The sequence below is a fragment of the Nerophis lumbriciformis genome, linkage group LG21 (assembly GCF_033978685.3).
Source record: "Nerophis lumbriciformis linkage group LG21, RoL_Nlum_v2.1, whole genome shotgun sequence".
In the NCBI taxonomy this organism is placed as follows: Eukaryota; Metazoa; Chordata; class Actinopteri; order Syngnathiformes; family Syngnathidae; genus Nerophis; species Nerophis lumbriciformis.
In genome coordinates this window covers 20402228-20414534 of record NC_084568.2, presented here as the reverse complement: position 1 = coordinate 20414534, position 12307 = coordinate 20402228, and the positions used below count along the sequence as shown (strand labels likewise).

Sequence of the window (12307 nt, the reverse complement as noted above, 5' to 3'; positions counted from 1 at the left end):
TTTATTTACTATTGGTTAGCTTCAGAATAACAATGTTAATAAAAAGAACAAGAGACTTGTTATACTCTAAAAATGTTGGTCTTACTTAGAAATGCACGCATGTAGTTGTATTCAGTGTTAAAAAATATTATATGGCTCTTACGGAAATTCATTTTAAAATATTTCGCTTTCATGGCTCTCTCAGCCAAAAAGGTGCCCGACCCCTGGCCTAAGCACTGGGACCCATGGGCAGGCACAAGAACCATCTTGGAATTGTTTTATTTTACTTATTATTAGGGATCTAGTAGGTACAAAAAGCCTGTAGGAATAGCTTAATTTCTTCTTCTTATTATTATTAGGGCCCACGCACATATGTCTAAAGACCCTGTTGGAATACAGTAGCTTAATTTCTTATTATTATTAGGGTCTGAGCACGGCAACCCAAAGACCTTGTTGCAATGTAATTTCTTGTTATTATTAAAGACTGTTGGAATTCCTTTATTTACTACTATTATTATCAGGGCTGGAGCACAATAGTGCTTAAAGCACAGGGAGTCTGCCATTTTAGTTTGAAGGCACCATTTACCATGAATTGATCTTTTTGGGGTAAAAGTCTAATTCATAAATGTAGAATCCTCAAAATAAAATTGTAATAAAAAAAAAATCCGGGACGTGTAAAGTTTATGTGGCTTTGATGTGAGTTTTAATGACAAAACAATGACATAAGTTGAGGTCCTGAGGGTTCAGCCACAAGTTACGTCAACATGTTTACATTTGAGCATTGCATGACAAAGATGAGGGCGCTGCTGGTGGCACTGGCCTGAGTACAAGACAGGTGTCCTCATGCAGGCACATTGGGAGACACGCTTTAACCTGTAAGGTGATTAGCAACCAACAAAGCCACCTGGCTTATTCAGACGTTCTTCTCGAGGAGCATTTTCTTAATGGCCTTAGAGAGCACACTTAGAACCATCTCCCCCTCCTGCCTTCTGCTGAGTCAGCAGCTCTGACCGCACTGACACTTTGAATGCGCTTTAATTCGTCACCTTGAAAAATCACCTACGTGGTAGCCAGGAATGAGAAACGAGGTTTGTGTCAAGATTCAAGACAGGAACTGCCATAACATTTATTTTAAGAAAACTCCTGTGAAAAAAATCAGCCCATGATCCAAAGTATACCACAACATCATACATGATGGAAGCTTTCAAAGCAAGGGGATTAAAGGTTTAAACTTTCCATTTTTTTAATGTCCGTGGAAGTATTCTACATAAAGGCTCTAATTTTTTGCTTGCAAATTCAATGTTATCGTCAAAACTCTACACCTTAGTCACAAGGTAAGTTTGAATGCCGATCACAAACGCCGATCCCCCCTGGCTGACACCGCATTTATCTTTAGTCCCCCGCCTGACAAGCGGCTAGCAGCTATCAGAATCAGAATCAGAATCAGAAATACTTTATTAATCCCTGAGGGAAAATTAAGATTTTCAGCACAATCCCATTCAAGAGCAGACAAACATTACAGGGAGACAGAAGAGGATCACTGACGGGTCTGACAACTTCCCTTACAAAAAAGATGAGGAACAGGTAAACGCTTGGGGGTGGGGGTGGCTTTGGGGGATGACAAAAAAAAAATCAGTCTAAGCCTGGGCCAAGGAAAAAGAAAACCTCACAGCCATAGCACACTTATACATGTGTGTAAGAGGGAAACATCAAACATCAAACACAAAGGACATTAAAGACATTAAAAAAGCAGAGCTGATGCAACCAGCCATTTCTACATACAGCTACAAAAGTAAAACAACAACAAAAAAACAAAAAAATACAAATAAAAAACATATACACTGTGGTGGCTTTTGCGGTTTTCCACGCCATCGTCTGCTGGGGTGGGGGAGCATGGCCAGAGACAGGAGCAGAAGCAACCAATAGAGCTGACCGACTCCACCCTAGGCCGCCCACTAACTCTCGGCCAGTGACCAGTCTGCATCTACTTATGTGTCCCCATGCATCCGCTCCCCTAATAAAAATCACCTCCGTTACGGCAAGTAAATTGCATTTCTTAGTATCTTAAGCATCATTATCAAGTAATATTATCACTGGAGGACAAGACTAAACATGTTACAGGAGCAGGCATGCTAAAAGCTAAGCTAACCGCTAAGCTAATTTCAAACAACAGAAGAAATAAATCCTTAGTAAAGTTTAAGAAGTGCAGAAAGTCAACAGTTAATAACAGAACATTAATAAGTAGATTAATAAGAGTTAGATGAAGGATTATATAACAACAACTGGTAGTGTTGTCAGCATAATCAAGTCAATACACACACCTAAGAGGATGGCGGATCCATTTATAAATTGGTAGTGTCAATATCAGTAAATGATCGATACTAAAATGATTAGGTCGATATATATCTGTAATTTTAAATCTGTTTCTGTTGTTTTTGTAAATGTTTAATAAATCCTTGGACACAAGAAGACTTTGAGGGCAGATTTAAATGACCACAGGATAGTTTTTATTTTTGTTCAGTTATTGTGTACTACTGAATAATAATAATAATAATAATAATAATAATAATAATATATTTTATTTGTAAAAGCATTTTACATTGAACAAACAACCTCAAAGTGCTACAGTGCATTTAAACAACAACAACGCTAGAACCACAAATAGCAGCCCCCCAAAAAGTAAAATAAATAGTAAAATAAAATAAAAACTCGAACAGCCTAATAGCTAGAACTAGCACACATACTGACTTTGTTTTGCTCAAACCTAATAAAAGAGAAGAAGAAAGTAGTTTAAATAGTGTGTTGATAGTGTTAAATGGCTTTTACCAGAAAATAAAATAAAACCTTCACATTTTTAAATGTGACTGGTATTGGTATCGGCCGATCTCTCTCATGTATGATATGTATCGGAATCGGCAACATAAAACCCTGATCGGAAGATCCCCACTCATAACATCATAATTAGAGTTGTGATGTTTGACTCTTTTCAGCGGCTCTTTGATGATAACAGTTTTGGCAGTTATGTTTCATTCATTTCGGAGGCATTTTATATACAAATTGCAAGGTATGTGTGTGACACCCGTACCGGGCTGCAAAATGAGTCGGAATCAAAGGAAATATAGCAGCATTCGGATTCACTTTTCTGGTTGATTGTTCTGCTGTGGAGTGAGTACTTCAGGTGTACACACACCAGGTAGAGTAGTACAGTTTTTATCTTGTCCTATATTGTATTCTAGTTTTATTCATATATTTTTATATAAAGGAAAAACAAATGATTCTCATATTTTTTACCTGTACTTTTGAGCCATACACTTTTTTTTTAGCTAAGGGAACATTCAAAATAGTGGTCTCCTTTTCAAAGCATGTGGAATATTTATAAAGAAAACATAGGCCAAACTAAATGACTATCAATGTTGCAGAATACCAAATACTTCTGGACCTAACTAGCTCTGTAACCCTGCATTGATTATCATTTCATAATTTGAGAAATATAATCTTAGAGAAAAATTCAATTTATAACATTTGTACCCATGTACAACACTTAAGACCTTCAGTATATCAGTGTGTGGAATTCAATTATGGAATGGGTTAAGCAAATAAATCAAATAATATACTTCTATGATCCACTTCAAGAAACTCTTCAAACTTAAAAGTGTTTACAAAGTACAAAGAAAAATAACCATGGTAAACATTATGAATTTATCTCATCTATCCATTCAATTTCTAGATAATCTTACTCATCTTACCATATGAAATATAACTTACTTCACCAATTATTATTATTGTTATTGTTATTACTTATGGAGTATATTGTGAATAAATTGAGAACAGGAAGTGAACAAAAGTTTTAGCAATTGCTATGTAAAGGAAAAGTGGGTAGGATTAGCTAAACTCTGTTTCTTCCTACTCCTTTTCGAACATGTTGAATAGAGAAACTGGAAATTGTGATGTATCATGTTGTATGCTTGCATGTTCAAACTCAACTCAAACTCAAACTCAACTCAAACTCAATAATGGTAAATGTTACAAACCCTGTTTCGATATGAGTTGGGAAATTGTGTTAGATGTAAATATAAACGGAATACAATGATTTGCAAATCCTTTTCAACCCATATTCAATTGAATGCACTACAAAGACAAGATATTTGATGTTCAAACTCATAAACTTTATTTTTTATTTGCAAATAATAATTAACTTCGAATTTCATGGCTGCAACACGTGCCAAAGTAGTTGGGAAAGGGCATGTTCACCACTGTGTTACATGACCTTTCCTTTTAACAACACTCAGTAAACGTTTGGGAACTGAGGAGACACATTTTATAAGCTTCTCAGGTGGAATTCCAGTCTAGTACCCGCACTCTTTTACTATGAAGCCACGTTGATGTAGCACGTGGCTTGGCATTGTCTTGCTGAAATAAGCAGGGGCGTCCATGGTAACGTTGCTTGGATGGCAACATATGTTGCTCCAAAACCTGCATGTACCTTTCAGCATTAATGGCGCCTTCACAGATGTGTAAGTTACCCATGTCTTGGGCACTAATACACCCCCATACCATCACAGATGCTGGCTTTTCAACTTTGCACCTATAACAATCCGGATGGTTCTTTTCCTCTTTGGTCCGGAAGACACGATGTCCACAATTTCCAAAAACAAATGTGGACTCGTCAGACCACAGAACACTTTTCCACTTTGTATCAGTCCATCTTAGATGAGCTCAGGCCCAGCGAAGCCGACGGCGTTTCTGGGTGTTGTTGATAAACGGTTTTCGCCTTGCATAGGAGAGTTTTAACTTGCACTTACAGATGTAGCGACCAACTGTAGTTACTGACAGTGGGTTTCTGAAGTGTTCTTGAGCCCATGTGGTGATATCCTTTACACACTGATGTCGCTTGTTGATGCAGTACAGCCTGAGGGATCGAAGCTCACAGGCTTGGCTGCTTTCGTGCAGTGATTTCTCCAGATTCTCTGAACCCTTTGATGATATTACGGACCGTAGATGGTGAAATCCCTAAATTCCTTGCAATAGCTGGTTGAGAAAGGTTTTTCTTAAACTGTTCAACAATTTGCTCACGCATTTGTTGACAAAGTGGTGACCCTCGCCCCATCCTTGTTTGTGAATGACTGAGCATTTCATGGAATGTACTTTTATACCCAATCATGGCACCCACCTGTTCCCAATTTGCCTGTTCACCTGTGGGATGTTCCAAATAAGTGTTTGATGAGCATTCCTCAACTTTATCAGTATTTATTGCCACCTTTCTCAACTTATTTGTCACGTGTTGCTGGCATCAAATTCTAAAGTTAATGATTATTTGCAAAAAAAAAAAAAAAGTTTATCAGTTTGAACATCAAATATGTTGTCTTTGTAGCATATTCAACTGAATATGGGTTGAAAATGATTTGCAAATCATTGTATTCCGTTTATATTTACATCTAATACAATTTCCCAACTCATATGGAAACGGGGTTTGTATATTTTCGTGAAATACCGTGCAACAAGCTGCCATTCCCTAGTTCCCGACTGTGTGTATTTAGATGATTAGTGATACCAAACATGAAACAATAATCTTCTATAGCATTAATCATATAATCCGCTATGAAAAAAGCTTCCATTAAAATGACATCAATCCTCCAGCTGCGAAATCTATACGGCCTCGCATTGCATTCTAGCGCATGCCCATGTATTTCAACGTCGCGCCGCCATTGTTTGATAATGTACAGATGCAACCTGTGTAATCCACTCGCAGCTGAAGTGGTGGCTCATCAGCGTGTTTGACCCTGAGGGAGAGAACCCTGAGTGCTGGGAAGCTGCAGCCTCTGACTAATAGCTTTGCATAACATTGATCTGACCAGCTGTCCACCATAGAGCACTACCCCCCCCCCCCCCACTCCACCACCACTGAACATGCACAAAGCCAGCAAAGTGAGGCCCCACAAAAAAAAAGGCTTCCTTGTAAGTGAGCCGGCCCATGGCTGCACACGAGTTATTAGGCGAGAGCGGCTTTAGGGACCAGGCTAAGAAGCCGTGCGCGGTGTGGAGAGGCCACTGATCTGCACGGGAGAGTTCCAACAACCTCCGTTACATAACTGCTCAGAGCTAACCTCGCAGCGTTTGGGACCCCTCTGTAGACCGTGTCGGGGCCGTCCTTTAATCTTAACACAGGGAGAAAGTTGCATTGATGTTCTCATGTTATTAAAGTCAATGCACATTGGCTTATTGGCAGCGATGTTGGAGCACAGCTGACCTGTTACTTTGCAAGCTGTTGTGCGTCATGTCAGGCAGGCTAATGCTCAAGCCTGACTGGATTAGCCAACAGGTGAATTTATTCTCAACCAGAACATGTTGAGAGTGACACGTTGAGCCTCCCCAGGACCATTAAAGAGATACAGTTGCGTGCGTTGCAGTTGGAAATCCGGCCCCCGAGGCCTGTTTCACTTTACAACATGCAATTTAGCAAGCATGTGCAGCATTAGTAGACCCACGACAATGTCTCAAGAAGTCATCCCGGAAAATTGTTGCCATTGTCCCATTTCCAGGAGTCCGTACGTACACCATGAAGTTTGCAAGTTTCCAAAGTTCGCAGCTGTGTTTGTCCAACTTTTTGAAAACTCAGCCATCAAAGCTCATTTTACCCTAGCACTGTGCAACTTGTGAGGCATGACGACTCACTACTCAGTGCATAGTTGTTAGAGTGTCCGCCCTGAGGTCGGTAGGTTGTGAGTTCAAACCCCGGTCGAGTCATACCAAAGACTATAAAAATGGGACCCATTACCTCCCTGCTTGGCACTCAGCATCAAGGGTTGAAATTGGGGGTTAAATCACCAAAAATTATTCCCGAGCGCGGCCACTACTGCTGCTGCCCACTGCTCCCCTCACCTCCAAGGGGGTGAACATGGGTCAAATGCAGAGGACAAATTTCACCACACCTAGTGTGTGTGTGACAATCATTGGTACTTTAACTTTAACTTTAATGTCTACGATAAGTAGACCGACAAAAAAGTCTCAGTAAACCGTCACCGAAAAGACACAGGAATGCAACAATTGTTGTCCATTTCCACAGATCTGTTTACAATTGTGTTCATCTAGCTTTTGGAAAATTCCCACCCCACAGCCCGTTTTACCGAGTATTGTGAAATTTGCAAGCATGTCTGCCATTAGTAGACCTTCAAAAAAGTCTTAAAAAGGTCATGCCCCAGGAAACACACAGGAAAGCAATCACTTTGGACGTTTACAAGAGTCTATTTGTAGACCTCTTTTGCAAATGTAAATGAATGAAAATTTCGCCCTAATCCCGTTTTTTTACCTAGCACCATGTGATTTGGGAGGCACGTCAACCATAAGAAGCCACTCCCCAAAACGGACAGGGTGGTGGCCATTTCGGTCATTTCTGAGGGTCTGGATATGCATATGAATTTTGCAAGTTTTTAAGTTTGCTGTTGTGTTCATCCAACTTTTTTGAAAATCCAGCCATTGAAACCTGTTTTACATAGCATTGTGAAGTTTGGCAGCCATGTCTACCATTAGTAGACCTAAATAAATGCCTCTAGATGCCAGCCCCCAACAGGAGATGACCATTTAAGCCATTATCGAGGGCTTGGATGTACACATACATTTCGTAAGTTTTTAAATTTGCAGTTGTGTTCATCCAACTTTTTGAAAATTCAGCCCTTGAAGCCCATAGTCCTGTAAAAATTTGGCAACCATACACCATAAGTAGACCTTCAAAAAAGTCTCAAAGAGCCATACCCCAAAATACACAAAAACGCAGTAATTTTGGACGTTTACAAGAGTCTGTTTGTAGACCTCTTTTGCAAATGTAAATCAATGAAAATTCTGCCCTAATCCCGTTTTTTTTACCTAGCACCATGCGATTTGGGAGGCATGTCAACCATAAGAAGCCCCTCCTCAAAACGCACAGGGTGGCGGCAATTTTGGTCATTTCTGAGGGTCTGGATATACGTATGAATTTTGCAAGTTTTTAAGTTTGCAGTTGTGTTCATCCAACTTTTTTGAAAATCCAGCCACTGAAGCCTGTTTTACATAGCATTTTGAAGTTTGGCAGCCATGTCTACCATTAGTAGACCTAAAGAAATGCCTCTCGATGCCAGCCCCCAAAAGTAGGTGGCCATTTAAGCCATTCTCGAGGGCTTGGATGTACACACACATTTCGTAAGTTTTTAAATTTGCAGTTGTGTTCATCCAACTTTTTGAAAATTCAGCCCTTGAAGCCCATAGTCCTGTAAAAATTTGGCAGCCATACACCATAAGTAGACCTTCAAAAAAGTCTCAAAGAGCCATACCCCAAAATACACAAAAACACAGTCATTTTGGACATTTACAAGAGTCTGTTTGTAGATTTCTTTTGCAAATGTAAATCAATGAAAATTCTGCCCTAAACCCGCTTTTTTACCTAGCACCGTGCGATTTGGGAGGCATGTCAACCATAAGAAGCCCCTCCTCAAAACGCACAGAGTGGCGGCAATTTTGGTCATTTCTGAGGATCTGGATATACGTATGAATTTTGCAAGTTTTTAAGTTTGCAGTTGTGTTCATCCAACTTTTTTGAAAATCCAGCCACTGAAGCCTGTTTTACATAGCATTTTGAAGTTTGGCAGCTATGTCTACCATTAGTAGACCTAAAGAAATGCCTCTTGATGCCATCCCCCAAAAGTAAGTGGCCAATTAAGCCATTCTCGAGGGCTTGGATGTACACATACATTTCGTAAGTTTTTAAATTTGCAGTTGTGTTCATCCATCTTTTTGAAAATTCAGCCCTTGGAGCACATAGTTCTGTAAAATTTGGCTGCCATACCATGAATAGACCTTCAAACAAGGCTCAAAGAGCCATACCCCGAAATACACAAAACACAGTCATTTTGGACATTTACAGAAGTCTGTTAGTAGGCCTCTTTTGCAGCTACATCTTTAAAAATTCAGACCTCAAAACTTGTTTCACTTTGCACAATGCAATCTGGCAGGCACGTCTAGCACAAGCACACCTACAAGAAAGCTTCAAAAATCCATCCCGCAAAACAAACAAGCCGACAGCCATTTTGTCCATATTTCTGAGGGTTTGGATATACATGAATTTTGCAAGTTTTTAGGTTTGCAAATGTGTTCATCCAATTTTTTTGAAAATTCAGCCTCCGAAGCCCATTTTACCTAACACAGTGAAATTTGGCAGGCATCTATACCATTAGTAGACCTTCTAAAAGTCTCAAAGGGCCACATTCATAAACACACAGGAAAGCAACCATTTTGAACATTTGGTCTGTTTGTCGGCCACTTTTGCAAATGTAGGTCCTAGAAAATTCAGCCCCTAAACCCTGTTTTACTCAGCACCATGCAATTTGACGGACATGTCTACCATTAGTAGACCTAGCATACATAGAATTGTGAAATTTGGCAGGAATGTCCACAATTATTAGATCTAAAAAAAAAAGCCTCGAGAGGCCACCCCCAAAAGGCACAAGGAGGCGGCCATTTTTGGTTATTCTCAAGGTTCAGAAACTGCAAAAAGTGATACACAGTCAGTAATCTACTATTACACAGAGCCTGAGTGGATTTAAGGACACTGCACTGTATCGTGACAACTCTATAAGACAGCTGCAGTCAGGTTTACAGCATCACCTGGCTGCAAACACGAGGCCTTAACATGCAACATGGCCAATTATGTTTGTTTTTGAATAGGAATGCACCTATAGTATAATTAATATATTTTATATCTATATACATATTTTGCATCAATGCCAATAGTATGTTCTATATATATATATATATATATATATATATATATATATATATATATATATATATATATATACAGTACAGGCCAAAAGTTTGGACACACCTTCTCATTAAATGTGTTTTCTTTATTTTCATGACTATTTACATTGTAGATTGTCACTGAAGGCATCAAAACTATGGAACACATGTACTTAACAAAAATCACTGAAAACATGTTTATATTCTAGTTTCTTCAAAATGGCCACCCTTTTCTCTGATTACTGTTTTGCACACTCTTGGCATTATCTTGATGAGCTTCAAGAGGTAGTCACCTGAAATGGTTTTCACTTCACAGGTGTCATAGTTTTGATGCCCTCAGTGACAATCTACAAAGTAAATAGTCATGAAAATAAAGGAAACACATTGAAATGAGAAGGTGTGTCCAAACTTTTGGCCTGTACTATATATATATATATATATATATATATATATATATATATATATATATATATATATATATATATATATATATATATATATATACACACACACACAGGTAAAAGCCAGTAAATTAGAATATTTTTAAAAACTTGATTTATTTCAGTAATTGCATTCAAAAGGTGTAACTTGTACATTATATTTATTCATTGCACACAGACTGATGCATTCAAATGTTTATTTCATTTAATTTTGATGATTTGAAGTGGCAACAAATGAAAATCCAAAATTCCGTGTGTCACAAAATTAGAATATTATTTAAGGCTAATACAAAAAAGGGATTTTTAGAAATGTTGGCCAACTGAAAAGTATGAAAATGAAAAATATGAGCATGTACAATACTCAATACTTGGTTGGAGCTCCTTTTGCCTCAATTACTGCGTTAATGCGGCGTGGCATGGAGTCGATGAGTTTCTGGCACTGCTCAGGTGTTATGAGAGCCCAGGTTGCTCTGATAGTGGCCTTCAACTCTTCTGCGTTTTTGGGTCTGGCATTCTGCATCTTCCTTTTCACAATACCCCACAGATTTTCTATGGGGCTAAGGTCAGGGGAGTTGGCGGGCCAATTTAGAACAGAAATACCATGGTCCGTAAACCAGGCACGGGTAGATTGTGCGCTGTGTGCAGGCGCCAAGTCCTGTTGGAACTTGAAATCTCCATCTCCATAGAGCAGGTCAGCAGCAGGAAGCATGAAGTGCTCTAAAACTTGCTGGTAGACGGCTGTGTTGACCCTGGATCTCAGGAAACAGAGTGGACCGACACCAGCAGATGACATGGCACCCCAAACCATCACCCAACCATGCAAATTTTGCATTTCCTTTGGAAATCGAGGTCCCAGAGTCTGGAGGAAGACAGGAGAGGCACAGGATCCACGTTGCCTGAAGTCTAGTGTAAAGTTTCCACCATCAGTGATGGTTTGGGGTGCCATGTCATCTGCTGGTGTCGGTCCACTCTGTTTCCTGAGATCCAGGGTCAACGCAGCCGTCTACCAGCAAGTTTTAGAGCACTTCATGCTTCCTGCTGCTGACCTGCTCTATGGAGATGGAGATTTCAAGTTCCAACAGGACTTGGCGCCTGCACACAGCGCAAAATCTACCCGTGCCTGGTTTACGGACCATGGTATTTCTGTTCTAAATTGGCCCGCCAACTCCCCTGACCTTAGCCCCATAGAAAATCTGTGGGGTATTGTGAAAAGGAAGATGCAGAATGCCAGACCCAAAAACGCAGAAGAGTTGAAGGCCACTATCAGAGCAACCTGGGCTCTCATAACACCTGAGCAGTGCCAGAAACTCATCGACTCCATGCCACGCCGCATTAACGCAGTAATTGAGGCAAAAGGAGCTCCAACCAAGTATTGAGTATTGTACATGCTCATATTTTTCATTTTCATACTTTTCAGTTGGCCAACATTTCTAAAAATCCCTTTTTTGTATTAGCTTTAAGTAATATTCTAATTTTGTGACACACGGAATTTTGGATTTTCATTTGTTGCCACTTCAAATCATCAAAATTAAATGAAATAAACATTTGAATGCATCAGTCTGTGTGCAATGAATAAATATAATGTACAAGTTACACCTTTTGAATGCAATTACTGAAATAAATCAAGTTTTTCAAAATATTCTAATTTACTGGCTTTTACCTGTATATATATATATATATATATATATATATATATATATATATATATATATATATATATATATATATATATATATATATATATATATACATACATACATACATACATACATATATATATATATATATATATATATATATATATATAAATATATATATATATATACATACATATATATACACATATAGAGAATTTCCTTTTTATTACAATTTTCTCATATTTATACTTTTTAAAACACGAGGCCTTAACATGCAACATGGCCAACTACATTTGTTTTTAAATAGCAAAGCATCTATTATAACTATTATATTATATATCTATATACATATTTTGCACCAATGCCAATAGTATGGTTTTTGTCTCTTTACAGTCTTACACGTAAATATACATGTATATATGTATGTATGTGTATATATGCATATACACATGTATATTTATGTGTATGTATATGTATCTATAT

At 38.5% G+C, this 12307-nt stretch overlaps 1 protein-coding gene across 1 annotated transcript in view; it reads left to right on the top strand.

Moving 5' to 3' along the window:
* The first annotated feature begins 3008 nt into the window (after positions 1-3008).
* LOC133620991 (syntaxin-12-like) overlaps positions 3009-12307 on the top strand; it is a 50154-nt gene continuing 40855 nt past the window's right edge. Inside the window, exon 1 of the mRNA XM_061982729.2 lies at positions 3009-3172. The gene's annotated coding sequence lies outside the window, so the exon portion shown is untranslated. The remainder of the gene's footprint in view (positions 3173-12307) is intronic.